General features: G+C 41.1%; 1 protein-coding gene across 12 annotated transcripts in view; it reads left to right on the top strand.

Moving 5' to 3' along the window:
- Nucleotides 1-14,684, top strand: part of raskol (Ras GTPase-activating protein raskol) — a 257,001-nt gene that overhangs the window by 193,424 nt on the left and 48,893 nt on the right. The gene's annotated exons all lie outside the window — the stretch shown is intronic.

Here is a 14,684-nt window from a genome sequence, read left to right as displayed (position 1 = left end):
GTCGAGCGTGTAACCAGCGTTAATTATTCGCCTCCGGACGCGAATGAGAACCAATTTATGCCGAATTTATGGCGAACGTTGCTAAAAAAGAAGAATATACTCTTTACAAATATCTTAATAAATTTGAGTATCGATCCGTTTGCCATTCGGTCGAGAGCGAGCGAGTTGTAGAATTTCAAGAAATTTTCATTACTAGTTTCTTTTGAAACTGTGAAAGTTGTTTTTTGTTGTTAAACTTACGATCAGCTAATGGAATCGTTTGTCTAAAAGTATCGTAAAGATGCTATTTTCAATAGAATCTTTGTCAGATGAATCGTGCACCGAGCTTTTTTAAAAACGGGATACATATTTACTGCGATACGCCTGACATACGTGAAATATAGCAAAGTATTTTATCCAGTTCTTATAATTTGTATACAAGGTTCAGCGATATTTCTCTGAAATATGGATATAACAAATTTTCCCGAAAGATGTTCGTAGTTTATGAATATACGTAATTTAAGCTATTGGAAATCCTTGGCGTTTCTGGAATCGGTTAAAATTTGTGTACCTCGTGGAATTCGCTGATCTCAGAGTTGACGAAAAGCTTTCCACTACTATCTAAATGTATATAGATTCGGAAGAGGAGGTTGGACGAAATCGTGGTTGAGCGACGTCGAACAAAAGGGCTACAGGGTACGGGGGATGCTCTCGTAAATCAAGTCGAGGAAGCGATTGAAATTCGCGATTCCAGCGACGAATTCGCGAGTCCCGTTAGTTGGCCAGAAATTGCTCGGTGAGCGAACGCGAGCTTTTTTATTTCGCGTTCGCCCGCCGAGAGGATTACCTTAATTAAGGACGAACGATCACGAACCGCGATCCAAGCCCTGTCGCTTATTTTTTTCAAAGAAAATCGCGTCATTTTAGCTACGTGGTTACTACGCCAGTCAGTGCTTTACCATCTCTATTTTCGGTCGATGAAGCGTAGCTATAGTAGTATCTATAACTAGTAGGTAAAATAGCTGTAAAATATTTCGCGTACATCGAAGCAACGTCGAATTTAAATAGAAGTTAAATCCGACTGTAGCTTAAATTTGCTCAGATTCGTTTTACGTAGATTCGGTTTAAGTGGTATTTTCAAAGGGTTCGTATTTGCCGGGAACTTACGATACGAATACGAATACGCAAGACCTACTTATGCGGTAGCCTGTTTCAGCCACCTGCCTTTCAAGCCAGGTCAAAAGAGCCAGAGAGTTATTTGGGTAGTTGGTAGGTTGGCTGAAGGAATAAGGTTGGCACGATCGTGCTTCTCTTTCTTAGATTTCCTCACGACGACCTTCCAAATTGAACTCGTTGCTCGTCTCTTCGATAACAGGCGACAAGTTGAGTAGCGAGACTAGGAAGCATTCGAATATTTAGTTGTGCCTATTTTTTTAATATATCAAACAGCGAAAACAATTAAAATTGTCGCGATAATACGATATTTAGATACTGTATAGAATTTAAAATTTCCAATAAAATTTGCAACGTTACATTTTCTCAAACTTTCTTACGATTTACCGTAAATGCTTGTAAACATTTCTTTACGAAATAAAAAAGTATGGAGGTTACAACGATATGGAATGAATGAATATATTTATTGAATATTCTGTCTAAAACAGATTCTTATGATAAAGGAGAGAATGCATGGAGCACGAAGCAAGGAAATCAATAAGGCAAGACTGTAAGGAAAATCGGTGATATCTTAGATGCATATCTATCCGAATACTCGCAACAAACATCAGCGTGAATCAGTATTTACAATTTATGATGCAATAGCCCGATATCTGATTCGATGTGATAACTGGTTAATCGGAAATACGTTTTACGCGCATTCTTTGATAGGTGCGTGCCTTAAAATATGCCAATAAGAAGCGAAAGTGATTTAACGTAGTAAAAACTGTTATTTAAATCTCTGCGTGCAACAAACTTTACTCAAAATGAAATCTCGATATTATTACTTTTACGAACGAGATGTAATCACATTTTGGACGACCGAGATTTCAGATTAAAGTAACTCGAAATGAAAACTCGGTGATTATCATCGGATTTGAAAAATATACCAGTGTTTGTTGGATTCGAGGCTGCATGATAAAATTAAGCTTTCTATAAAAACAATTACGTATAAATATCTCGACTGAAAAGAATTCGGAATTTGATTAAAATCTTTCTTTCGTATACGGTTTATCTTCGCAATGAAATGTTTGACAAGCTAACATTGTATTTTCTCTCGCGGCAAACGCTTTCCACGTATCTCCGATAGTCGGAGTAGATATCTCTGTACGTAAAAACATCCACGAAACACGTACGTACTCGGACTGTACATATTTGCATTCGAACAAATTCCTTTGTAGCATATTCCAAGGTAATTCTATGGATCGCAATAACTCGATCGTTAGGCACAGGACAAATACGGATCTTCTGTAAAAAGCGACATAAGGTCGCCACTCGATATCGTCCGATACTGTTTTTTCGGGCCATATTGCGCCAGTATCGCGGCAGATAAGTTATGCTCGATTGTAATAGAGTCGTTTATCTGTCCTGATTCTCGTCACCTCTCTCTCCCTCTCCCTCCCTCTCCCTTTCTTTCTCTCGATCTCCTTTGTAACGCGTCGTCGTGCGAATTCGATTTTTCACGCTTCGTTTTCACGTTTCCATGAAACGCGGAACCCCCTCCGGCACCCGGAACTGCACTCTGCAAACGAGTGTTTAATGGATCGACCTCGATGTCTCGCATTCTCTCTCATTTCGTATCTTGCTCCCCTTTCACTGTGAAAAATCGCGATGACATCACGGTTCGTAGCTTCATCACGACTCACGGCATTACAAAAATCGTTGCTTTTTCCGTTCTGATTTCTATTCGGCCTTTTTTCCTTCTCTCATCCACGATTTTTTTTCTTGGCTTTCTCCTGCATTTTTTCTTCTTTTTTTTTCTTTTTTCAATTTCCGACTGATCGTCCACGAACAATGACGATGTCGAGGATGGATCACGATGAACGAGAATAGGTCCACGTCATTGGTGTGCTCGTCGCGATGATTCGACGTACGTACCTATACGTGCTGTTTGAAAGAGGATATAAGTACCGTTCGTATGAATATTTCAGGGACCTCGACGTCGTTCGTGTTTCACCTTTTATTCCGAGGCTTAATTATTCTTCGTTTCAGAAAGGATCGGTGGATTTCTAGGGAACGCCGAGCACGACATAAGCGAGGTTATTTTATAATAGAGAATGTATTAGGTTCTATAAATTTGAGTTGTTGGTGCGATTAATAGTTCACGCACATAACGAAAGGTTTAACGTTAATTCGATCGAAGACTTTGAGTTGCTTGACGAGTATCGATTATCGTGTATGTACCTGTACGTATGTATTATTTCACTTGTTTTGTTCAAATATACTCCTCGATTGATAATACGATACTAACGAAGAATTAACAACGATATACGTATAGTCAAATTTTTATTAAACAAAGGATAAACGATTTTATAACGTTTGAACGAGTCATTCACAGTGGTTAAAAATCTACCTACGTATCTTTCAATTTGTATCTAGTTACACATTCGCACACGTGTAAATACGCTCGTCCTCGTAAAACGAAATAGCTGAGAGGGAAAAGTAATAACGGGATCAAGCAAGTATCGAGGCTACGGGACTACGTTTACTACTGAAAGCTGCTAAACCCAATTCAGCCGAATAGGATGGCATTCGGTGCGATCAGACCTTCTACATTGATAACGAGCTGCGCGACATTATAGCGGCAATAACGCGAAATGACATCAGAATCCCGTTTCTTTGTTAGTAATTGTGCTCTAATCGCGAATGCACGATGCAGAGTGGATGGAACGTATGCACTCGAGAGAGTAAGTGAAACGAATTTCAGGCCGAGCGGTCGAATCTAGGTCTCGTTATGAAATGATTTCGAAACGGCCGTGCTTGTTACTTAATTGTGGCCGATCGTGCTTAACGTGCTCCAAGTTACACACCACAATGTTTGAAAATAAAGCGGGAATGTGAGTCACCGCGCATGATTTTCACCAATGCTGAATGTTCACCACGGATTCGATTCGATTCGATTCGTTTCGTTTCGTTTCGTTTCGTTGGTAGCTTGTCGCGAAATATCGACCGTTGTTTCTCGTATTTTGCAGTCGATTTTATGCACGAAAGAAACGATATGGTGGAGTAGCTTCGATGATTATGATAATAAAGGAAGCAAAGAGTCTCTATTCGTCGATGAGTAGAGCCAATAAGTACATGGACCTGTATATTATTTTTTATAACTTTTTTTATAATTGGGGAACCCAGAATAGAAAATTCGTGTCGTACAATAGCAAAGCAATTTCCAGCGCGTCTGGTAAATCATACGCGTTCGTGTGTCACAACTTGCACTCTCCACTTGCGTTTTTACCCATTAGTAAGGAAACTGTACAGTCATCGGGAACGAAGCAAAACGATTCCTCGAAAGTAACCCTATCTAAAAAGCCAAGATTTCCAGCTATCACTCGATAGGATTTGTTTATCATTTCCATGCTAATCTTATTTGCAAACGTAACCATGATAGCGCGACCTATCGATCCTTCGTGCTCCTCCAGATAGAATGGATCGAATCCGCGAGCAGGAAATGGTGTCCTTCCGCGAATGGTCGAACGTGAGAATACGCCGGAAATCCATTCCCAGCGAATTTCACAGCATACCTCGATTCAATGCTTAAAACAGAGAGCCAGAAGGTTGGGCCTCGCTTTCTCACGATCAGTTTTTCAACAGAAATTAGATCGTTCGTCGATCGTTACGTTCGAATCGAAATTGGACAGAAAGCAAACAACGCGGTACGTTTCGACGTTTAATCGTCTTGCTGATTGTTACGCGTTGCGTGTATGTCCGACCAAATGCGTGCCTTTCCTCGCCTGTTTTCATTTCCTCTTCTTCGCCATCTATTCGGAATTACAGCTTCCAATTTGTTTTGAAATTTTCGATTGTATTTTTCCCGAAGATTTGTACGATTATAGAAGTTTCACCTTAGATCGTTTATTTTAGATTGTCGCTGGATATTCGTGTTAAAATTACTGTTAAAACAAATTACATATGTAAATGTACATATAAGGCTATCACGTGTCTATAAATTATGGTTAGAAATAATTAGAAAATTAAACGTTGGAGTGAAATTTCACTCGCTAATACAGATCGTTCCGATATTGCGGTCAGCTATAGCTTTTGAACGAAAAAACGAAAACTCTGCTTTAGTTTGATAAGTAAAGGAGAAAGTCATTTGAAATTTCCACGAAAAAAATACAATCAGCAAATATAATTTAATTATAAAATACAAACTCGAACAAAGCGACAGAATGAGAAAGTGTTATGAAATTTAAAAAGTCCATTGTGCAAAACAACGTGTAATCTCGTTCGTTTTATTCTCGTATTAATAAATAATCGTACATTATTAGGAATTTCTCGAGAGAGTCGTGCGTTTTCTCGCGTAAAATTGTTTTTTCTGCAACAACGCTGAGCTGCACGCTAGCAAGCGCAATTGCAATTATGAAGTGAACGGACTTGTTTCATTTTGCCGGAACATTGTGCGTGAGAACGTACAGCAGCGACGTTTAGCAAACGATATTTAAAGCAAGTCTAAGTGCAAGAGCCCGTTTATTTTCGCCTTTTCCATCGTTTTTCTCTGCCGGCTTTCACCGTGTAAAACGCGTTTCTTCGCTGTGGAGTGATCTTATCGGTCACAAGGGAAGATCCCTAACTCGGAAAATCAGAAAATTATGAGACTTCAGGGATATCCTTTTCCTGATAGCCAAATTCGATTCTAGGGACTAAAATTGTTCCCTGAAAATGCGGCTACGTTTCGATTTTATGCTCGTAATTTTATGCTTCGATTTTTAACTCGTAAACTTTAAGAGACGGAGAAAAAGTTTTCAGCTACAAGTTGCTTCTTTTAATTAGGACCGTCGTTTGGTGAAAGATTTATCAATGGTTTCTATAGTTAGTTATATAGTTAGAATCTTATTGCTGTATTTAAATCGCCGATTAGGATCTCAGGTGAAAAAATTATTATTTGTGTCTATTGCTTTTTTCTAACTATATAAACGATCGATGAATCTTTCACCAAACGACAGTTCTAATTGGAAGACGTAACTTTTGTCTGAAAATTTGTCTTCTATCTCTTAGCGATTATAAGCTACGAAATAAAATTGAAAAATAGCCGAGCTTTTAGGAATCAATTTTATCCCCTTGCTTTGAATCTAACCAGCGGAAAAAGATCGCGTTATACGTATCTATGTATGCTGTACACATCCTCGATGTTTCATAACTTTCGGAATCTCCGGATCGAGGATCTTGCCTCGTCAGTCAGCAGGAATGTTTTATACAGATTTTTTCCTCTATCCTCTTTTTCTAGAAACAGCTATTTTTATGGCTGCTTTTTATGCATCGTAACGACGCGGCGACCCAGTTTCGATATTTACATTTCATCTCTGCCATGAAATTTCTTTCTTATCGCGTTTTGTACCAATGCTCGGAGGTTACCGCATCTCGAAGTTAGAGGAAAAGTAAACGCGACTCGCTATTATCCAGTCGTAGAACGAGAAAAGTAGGTGTGCCCTACTAGAAAGGAACCATAGGAGGAAAACTTTCGCGTGCTTACGGTTTACGTATGACGTAGCAGCGATTACACCATGACGATGAGCAGTTTATCAAAGTGGTTAGTCGTCTATGTTGGAACGATAACCGTTAGCCACGAATTTACGGAGAAAGGTAAAACAAACGATTGGCGAGGAATCGAAAGTTAAAAAAATACAAAAGATAGACGCGTAATACGTTTTTAAGAATACATACATAGTCCCGTACTTTACATTTGAAATGATCGATCGAGTGGAGAGCTGAAAGAGCGTACAAAAGCTTCTTGAATTCGTTCGGAGAACAAGGCGTGGCTTTATGAGGCGTAAAGGCGTTGGAACGTTTATAAGAAAAGGCACTAATACTGAATTTATTTTTTTCCATTGTGTTTTCATGGCATTGTTGAAAGACCAGGCATGCATAAAGTATACCGACGTCAGGAATTTCATAAAAGAGCGTTTGCACTAAGCAGGAAGAAAATGAAGGGGGAAAACCACTATCTCGAAGTTCGGTACGACCGTTAATTAAACCTTAATTGGGCAGCGTTAATTAGGTATTTAAAAGCAATGTAATATAAAAAATGTGTACTTATAACGGAGCATAAATATGGTTTTGTCGTAAATCATATTACTTGTATCAGCTAAATAATGGAACAATATTTTCTGTTGCAAGTTATATCGGTGAACTAGGTAGAATAATTCTTTTCCAACGTAATAACTATATAATAACCGTGATTAAAGCACCTCGTTAAAATAAATTAGATTTTTGCACGAGTACAAGTTTATTCGTATAACTCCGTTTTATTAACGCGAAATTTATGTCAAATAACATAGAAGAGCATGGAAAAAGGTCGACTCCTGAATCAAATATTCAAATATTTATCGTGTTCTAATTTATCAAATCATTTCCTTCGTCGAAAAACATTTCGCGTGCAATATAGTTTAAATGATGCAATACGCGATGACACGTACATACAGTCGCGTAGGAGCGTAAGTTAACGCTCTGGCTAAAAGTTTGATGTATTTTACATATGTGGTAAAAATGCGACTCAACTCTGAGATATACCTGCAACGGCGAATGTCTTCTAGTCGAACAACACTGCGATTCTCAACATTGCGACGAATAAAAGACGTTCAAGTTCGAGTGGCAGCGACGAAGACGGATCATTGAAAAATCGCCAAATACAGCTGCCTGTAAATCACGCTCTTCAAAGTGGTTCGTCCGCTTATCTCCGTTTTCCAAATTAATATACTAAATAATACGAATTAAGTTTCGATCGTCACGACCTGTTGCATCGAACGTGCATCTGCCTTTGCGAATACGAATCACGATTTCTTCGTCGTAACGGATCGCCCTCACGGACAAAAGAAGGAAAACGGCTGTAACCGTGCTTGAACGTGGCCTCGGCGGACTTTTTTCGCGCTCGAGGACGAATGGGCTTTCGGCGAAGGGTCCAGGTCCTAAATACACAAACGTACGAACGCACGGTCCGAATTTTCTCGCGCCTCTATGGATGCATAAATCATGTAGATAGGAATCGTGCTTCGAAACGAATAGGCAAGATCGGTGGATCGGTGAGCTCGTGGGTAGTTTTTGAAATTTTCCGTTGATCTCGTCACGTAGACACGCGAATTATATAGTTCGGTGGAGACATCGATGATGGCAAGTCACGATTAACCCCTGTAGTAACAGACTCTTCTTGCGATGTTTATGATTAACATATGTACCTAACACAAGCCGAATGAACCCATTTGCACGCTCGATGGGTACAACGGGAGGTCGGGTTCGATTACGCCCACGTATCGTGAAACTTCCTCGATTTTATCGAGTCGAGCTGCCGGAAGTGACATCAGACGTCGAATCGCGAGCAGAGCAGTCGGAAAAGTGACGCTACACGTGGCCTCCTGCAGTCAGCGGTCGTTAAAGTCTGACCACCGTCGAGGACGGGATCAATTGAGTCGGCAATTTGCCGCCGCGAGGCTACGCGGAATTGAGCGTGGACTTGCGCGTATGCATCTCTGCGAGAATCTGCATATCCGCCTAATCGCGAAGAAGATTCGACGATGTGCGAGAGAAATTTTAACAACCTGTACTTCGAATGCAATTTCACGACATATCTTTCTTTCTTTTACATACGTACTTTTGTGAAATACTTGTTCGGATCTTTTTCACGGATCAAATTTAATACGAAAGAGCGTCGAGTGCACACGAGTTCGTTAAATATTCAATCGTACAACAACCAGATGCTTAAACTTCGAACAGTTCTCCGAAACGTTTTATCAGCGCGCGTACACAGATCGTTGGTCCTTGATCGAAATGACTCAGAGACAAAAGCTCTTGATCGCGTGTCGTGGCCGACGTAGTAGTAGAAAGTATGACGCGTTGATCGATCACAACCGCGAAATTAATTGCGTTATTACGTTATCACATTGTACGCCAGACCGGACGTCGATGATCGACGCGAATAATTAATCGCAAGTTCGTTGCTCTTTGCCAACGTAACGGGCTTCCATCTGAATGCGACTCGCGACATTTTCCTTTCTAAGGATACGTTTTATCGTACCGAACGAGTTTCTCTTTTCACGAGCCGAACGCGATCGAAATACTAGCGCGAGGGATTCCTCGAATCGCCGTCACGGTTTTGCTAAAATAGCAGGCACTCGTCATTCTCCGATCCTCTATTCTATGACCAATTACTTTTATATTCTTAATTCGTTGAAATAACTTTCCATTCCCATTGACAACTAACGTCACGACACTGCCTTTTAACGCTGCGAAAGAACCGGCTTTAAAAGCTGGCTCAGGATTGACTTAACCGAAGGTGTTCACGGCGTTAGATCTAAATTCGATAAATTAGAGAGATATTCGCTATAATGGCAGCTTAACCCCGAGAGCACCGGTCGCTGCCCACAACCTTTTTCCTTTCATTACGGTTCGTGATAAGGATCATCCTTTATCGTCATCGGATAGAGAATACGTACGTACATCGACAACGTAGATCGTTTATCGAGCCCGTACACGCATACCAGCCACCAGATAGCTATTTAAATCTGCTTTTGGTAACAACGAATGGCACAAAGCGGCCCCTTAATCCACAGAAACGTGCCCTTTGTGCCAAGTACGGGGCCCCACCCCGGCCGCCTGGTGATCCCTTTAAAAGCTAGTTTATGATACATATTGGCTATCCCGTGACACCCCTCGAGAGGATCCTGTGGCCTGCATCGAAGTTGCATGCCCTTTTTCCCCCTATACTTTTGTCGATCGCTTGTTTACCTACGTGGAAACACGATCGCCGTATCCCTGTCGGTTCGCGCACCCTTTTGCCGCTCGTATCACGCTCGCAAAGTTTATGCAACCGAAGTACCAAAGCCTTCTTCGCTCGGATTCAGCTCGATAGACACGTTGATATTTGTCGCTCGGTACATATATAGTGCGTGGTTACAAAATTATCGGCCGTCCAGTTATTATTACTCGACTATCTGAGAGAGAGAACTACGCGAGACAGAACGCATCGCGAGACACCCTGTTTTATTTGAAGGATCGATCGCGCCGAGTCGGTTGCGCAACGAGTCCCCGGCCCCGTTACACGCAAACTTTTCACATCGAGTCGATCGAGTTCTTTAAACGTGACGTTCGCCGATGTTTCGCAGCCTAAAGGATCGAGGCTCGTTCGACGAGTTTACTCACGCCACACTCGTGGTCGTCTCCCGCCAAATCGTCGCAAGTCCGTGTCGTTCCAATTCGTCGTCGCCAACTTCTTCTTCTCCTTCGGAATACGAGGATGAGTCACGTTTACTACGAGTCTCGTGAACTCTGTTGCCTCGTCATCCTCCTCCAGGGGATTAACGAGCCTGTCCGTTCGTTTTTCTTCGAGCAAACCGGAAACCGATCTCCCGTTGTTCCGACTGCGGAAAGTTGGTCTAGGTGTAGACGCTACTCGCCGGGGCTAACTGTGTGCGATACGGATCCTGGATTTTGGAGAGCGAAGCGCTCCAGGGATTAGCAGGTTAAATGCGATTTTCGTGTTCCTTGTATAGAGCTTCACACGAAGATTTTCCTAGTAGAGACCTTCGAACGACGGAGGTAGAAAGAGATGGGCGAAGATAGAGACGATCGAATCGGTTGCGTTGATACGGAGTTTTACGAGGGTTGCGAGTTTCCTCGTTTAACTCTTTCTTATTTCGAAATGCTTCTATCGACCGATATTTCCTCGTCTCACTAAGAGTAGTTGAGATTGTCTGCCATATTTTAACCGAACGAATAAATCAGTGGGCAAAACGGAACTAAAATAATCAAAAATAATACAACAAAGAAGGATAAAACGCGACGAAGAAGGGGACAAAGGCGAATAGCGAGTATCAAAGTTGATAAACTTTCTTCTATCTTTAACACCGCGAATGATGCACGCTTGCGATATAGAATTGGCTCTATGCAGTCGCGCTGCATCAGAACTGGGACATCCGGTCGGAGCGTGGCAAAAGCCACGCGCGAACGTTACGAGTCCGATGAATAATGCAAATACGCGCCGGCTAGATTATCGTTTCCCCCTTGCGCGTAAAACGCTGAAAACCGTGGCCTCGGGAAAGTGGATCGACGCGTGGCCCAGAAAATTATAATCACTTCGGAACCTACTCCCGCCTATCTGTGCTAATCGCACAGATGAATTAACGACGAATCGGCCTACAGTCTATGAAGATCGGTCGAAGGAGATAGTTAGCGCGGTTACGGGGTTAGAAGGATGGATGAATAGGAGAGGATGCTTGATTTCACGAAGGAAGCTATCACCGGAAACGAACGATAGTTGGAAAAATCGACGATGTCACGCGAGAAAGTAGTCCGATGGACGTCTGTGCGTTTGATTAACAATTTCTTTTTTGCGAATGCGTTATTTCATTCTTGCGTTAGAAATGCGACTCTGATACCTGTAGATGGTACGTAATTATCTCTGTCAGATTATGTCGTGTACCACTTGCGAAAGATTTAATCGAACTTTTATAGCGATAGTAGGTTGTAAGTTTATCGACACCCCGTTGATTATCATTAATATTTATTATATATGCACCGTTATAATATATTAACCATATTTATAACGTAACCCTCGTCTTCTTTCTTTTTTTTTTTTTTTATTATCTTTTTGCCATTTCCACGCTTTCCGACGCATTAACGACGATCAACGAGACTTTTGCTTTTGTCGTTTACAGAAATTTCTCGCGTGTAATATGTTTCCATATGCGTAGTTCTATTTTGCAGTTTCTCGTAAACTGTCCAAACGTTAGAAGGAATGTCGGTCAAACGATTGGCTTTTTCTCTGCTAATTTCGCACGGTTCTCGATCTTATCTACGCTGTATAAAGTTCGATCGGTTTTCCCCCTTCGACGTCCTCTGTCTCTGAGATAACGTAGAAAATCTTACAAGTACTTTATATAATTAATCATATTTGGTGCATTAATCGCTCGCAGAGCTTACCTTCCTGATACGAGTTTCGAAACATGCAGACAAAGAAGCGGATAAACGTGTACCTACCTCGTGATACAGCATGGTGGAAAAATCTCGTTGCATTACGGTTATCTAGCAGTGAGTCATCGATCGTTAATCGCAGCTATGGGTAGTAGTGGCATGGGTATATGGTGATAGTATAAAGTATCGTAGGTATACGTACTTTATCGAGAAACGTTCAATTCCGAGCTCCGTAGCATATCGAACAACGCATACGATAAAATAAGAGTCGGAATATCAAGTAATAAAATTAACGAAATTTTTCCCTAAATGCGATTGCTATTAGCAGGGACATGGTACCTATGTGCGATATTGAAAATGAATGAACGCTTACAGCGAGAGAACAAGTTTCTGTAAAACTCTTTTACATATTTGTCGATCCGTCTTCACTCGAACGAACACCGATAACGTACCATTTCTTTTACGACTTGAACTATACAGAGCTTTCTTCTTGTCCCGTCCAAGCAGCGTTATCTCGAGGAAATTTTTGCCAAACGATGAAAGCAATTCTCTCGTTTCCGCCCGGCTGTTCGAAGGCCTTGTCGCCCGAACAACGGTTGTCGAAAGTTTCTCAGCAATTTCCGAGCATTTGGTACTCGGCCGGTATTGCGTTATCGAAACACCTTGTGAAACAGATATCTGGAAACGATCGTCGTCTCGTATCCATTATCGATAACGAAAAATGGCGATAAAATGCGCGTGTGGTGATGAAATTCCGAGGAAACGACTCTGTCCGATTTTTTGTGAAAATAGAATAGCAAGTGGTTCGGATGATTCTCGCACGAAGAACTCGACGATAAAGGAGAAAAGTGGTACCAGTAACGAAATCGGTAATATCTTACGTTTTACGCGAGGACGAACATTAAAAATAGTTCGAGACGTTAAAAGACGTTACTCTATAGTAAGAGCATCTTGTTTCAATTGCGTTTATTCGTGAGGAAAACGTATTGCGAATCAGATATAACGAGGTCAGAAATTAAATCATCGATCGATGTCTTAGATCGAGATTCGTAGATAACGTGTTACGATATCGTACGAGATACGTTGACTTTGTAATAAAAATTTCTTCGTACGACGCTGGTCGAGATTTCAGCTCCTTACGCGTCTATATTTTTATTTATCGCAACACCCGAGACACGATTTCTTTGTACGTACTGGCGTTTGTACCATTTTTCCACCGAACCTCTGAAATAGAACATTCACTTACGTGTATGTTGCTGGTGGAAATAAACGAAGCAGACGTTGACTCATACATACTGAAACGAGTCTGAAAAAGATCCCCTTCTCCACGAAATACATAATTAAAGTCGAGTGGCTGGAGTGGGCGCCGAGAGGAAGAGGAGGGTGTCCCCTGAATCAGCTGGTGAATAAGGGCCAGGATTTCGGGGCTTTGCGTTAGTCATAGTTATTACGGATCTGGAGCTCGATCCTCCGGAGTGCTGGGCGTGAATCTATCGCCAGAGACGGGATATTCGATTGTTTGATCTCGAGATGACATACGACGACTCGAAATAACGTTCGTGGGATTTATTTCGTAAGAGTGTTACTTGCAATTAGCAAGAAAGCTAGCGATCCGTTGGGAGTAGCGAAAGATCGAAATTTGCTTTCCTTAGTCTTTCCATCGCTGATATTTTCAGAGTACAGTCGACGATTTCAAATAACATACATCTGATATTATAATTATTATGCTTCTTAGTCCGAATATATTTGTTATTCGTCGTGATTGCATTTAAGTCTAAAAGTAAAAAGAGCATCAAGACGCGAGTTAGATTGCTCCCTGGACCCTAATATACAACACGTTGATCCGTGAAATTTTACGCCCCGTAAGATCTCTACTTTGAAATAGAATCTAATCGATCGTTAAGGGATTAAAGTATAGCTTTTTACACCCCCTTCCCCGCACGAAGAAATATAAGTCGATCGGTCTTATCGAAACGATCCTTAGGCGAAATGGATGTGCGCGAATTCGTACGGCGTCTTTCAATTTTCTATTACTTCTCTGGTTTCGATTTGTTGTCGCTACGGAAAAGTGAAAGCAAATTTGCGTTTCTCGATCAAACACGGAGAAACGTCGCGTCCCGTCGTAAGTGAAAGTAGAGATAAGAAGAAATTCTCTCGTAACGAAAAGATAACGTTAACGGAGTGTAAATACTTTCGTTTGATTTTAATGTATAATTTTTTGCACATACGTAGTTTGTTCGAGCGTATTTATTTCATATCGTTATTCTTATTATAACGCTATGTAACACGGTCGATATTTTCAACTTCTTTTCTGCGTAAAGAAACCTTTTTACCAATTAGTATAGAGGTAACTAACTTTTCACTCGAGAGATGTTTCAAACTCTTCGTCGAAGTGGATATAGTAGCAATAGTAATCATTTGCGAAACAGGAGTTTATTCCCTACGGAAATTGGGAAAAAGCGGTGGAATTGAAACGGAGTCGTGCACGCAGTCGCGAGAATTCACGACATTTCCATGCTTCTCGTATCAAGCTAGCTCTCTGTCTTTCCTTAATTACTTCATTATGCGAGGTTATTACCCTTCGGTGCCAACGACCT

This window comes from Bombus flavifrons, chromosome 5, assembly GCF_040668555.2.
Source record: "Bombus flavifrons isolate JBK064 chromosome 5, iyBomFlav1_principal, whole genome shotgun sequence".
Lineage (NCBI taxonomy): Eukaryota > Metazoa > Arthropoda > Insecta > Hymenoptera > Apidae > Bombus > Bombus flavifrons.
The sequence above is the reverse complement of the archived record's forward strand: the minus strand, read 5'-3'. Positions and strand labels throughout refer to the sequence as shown.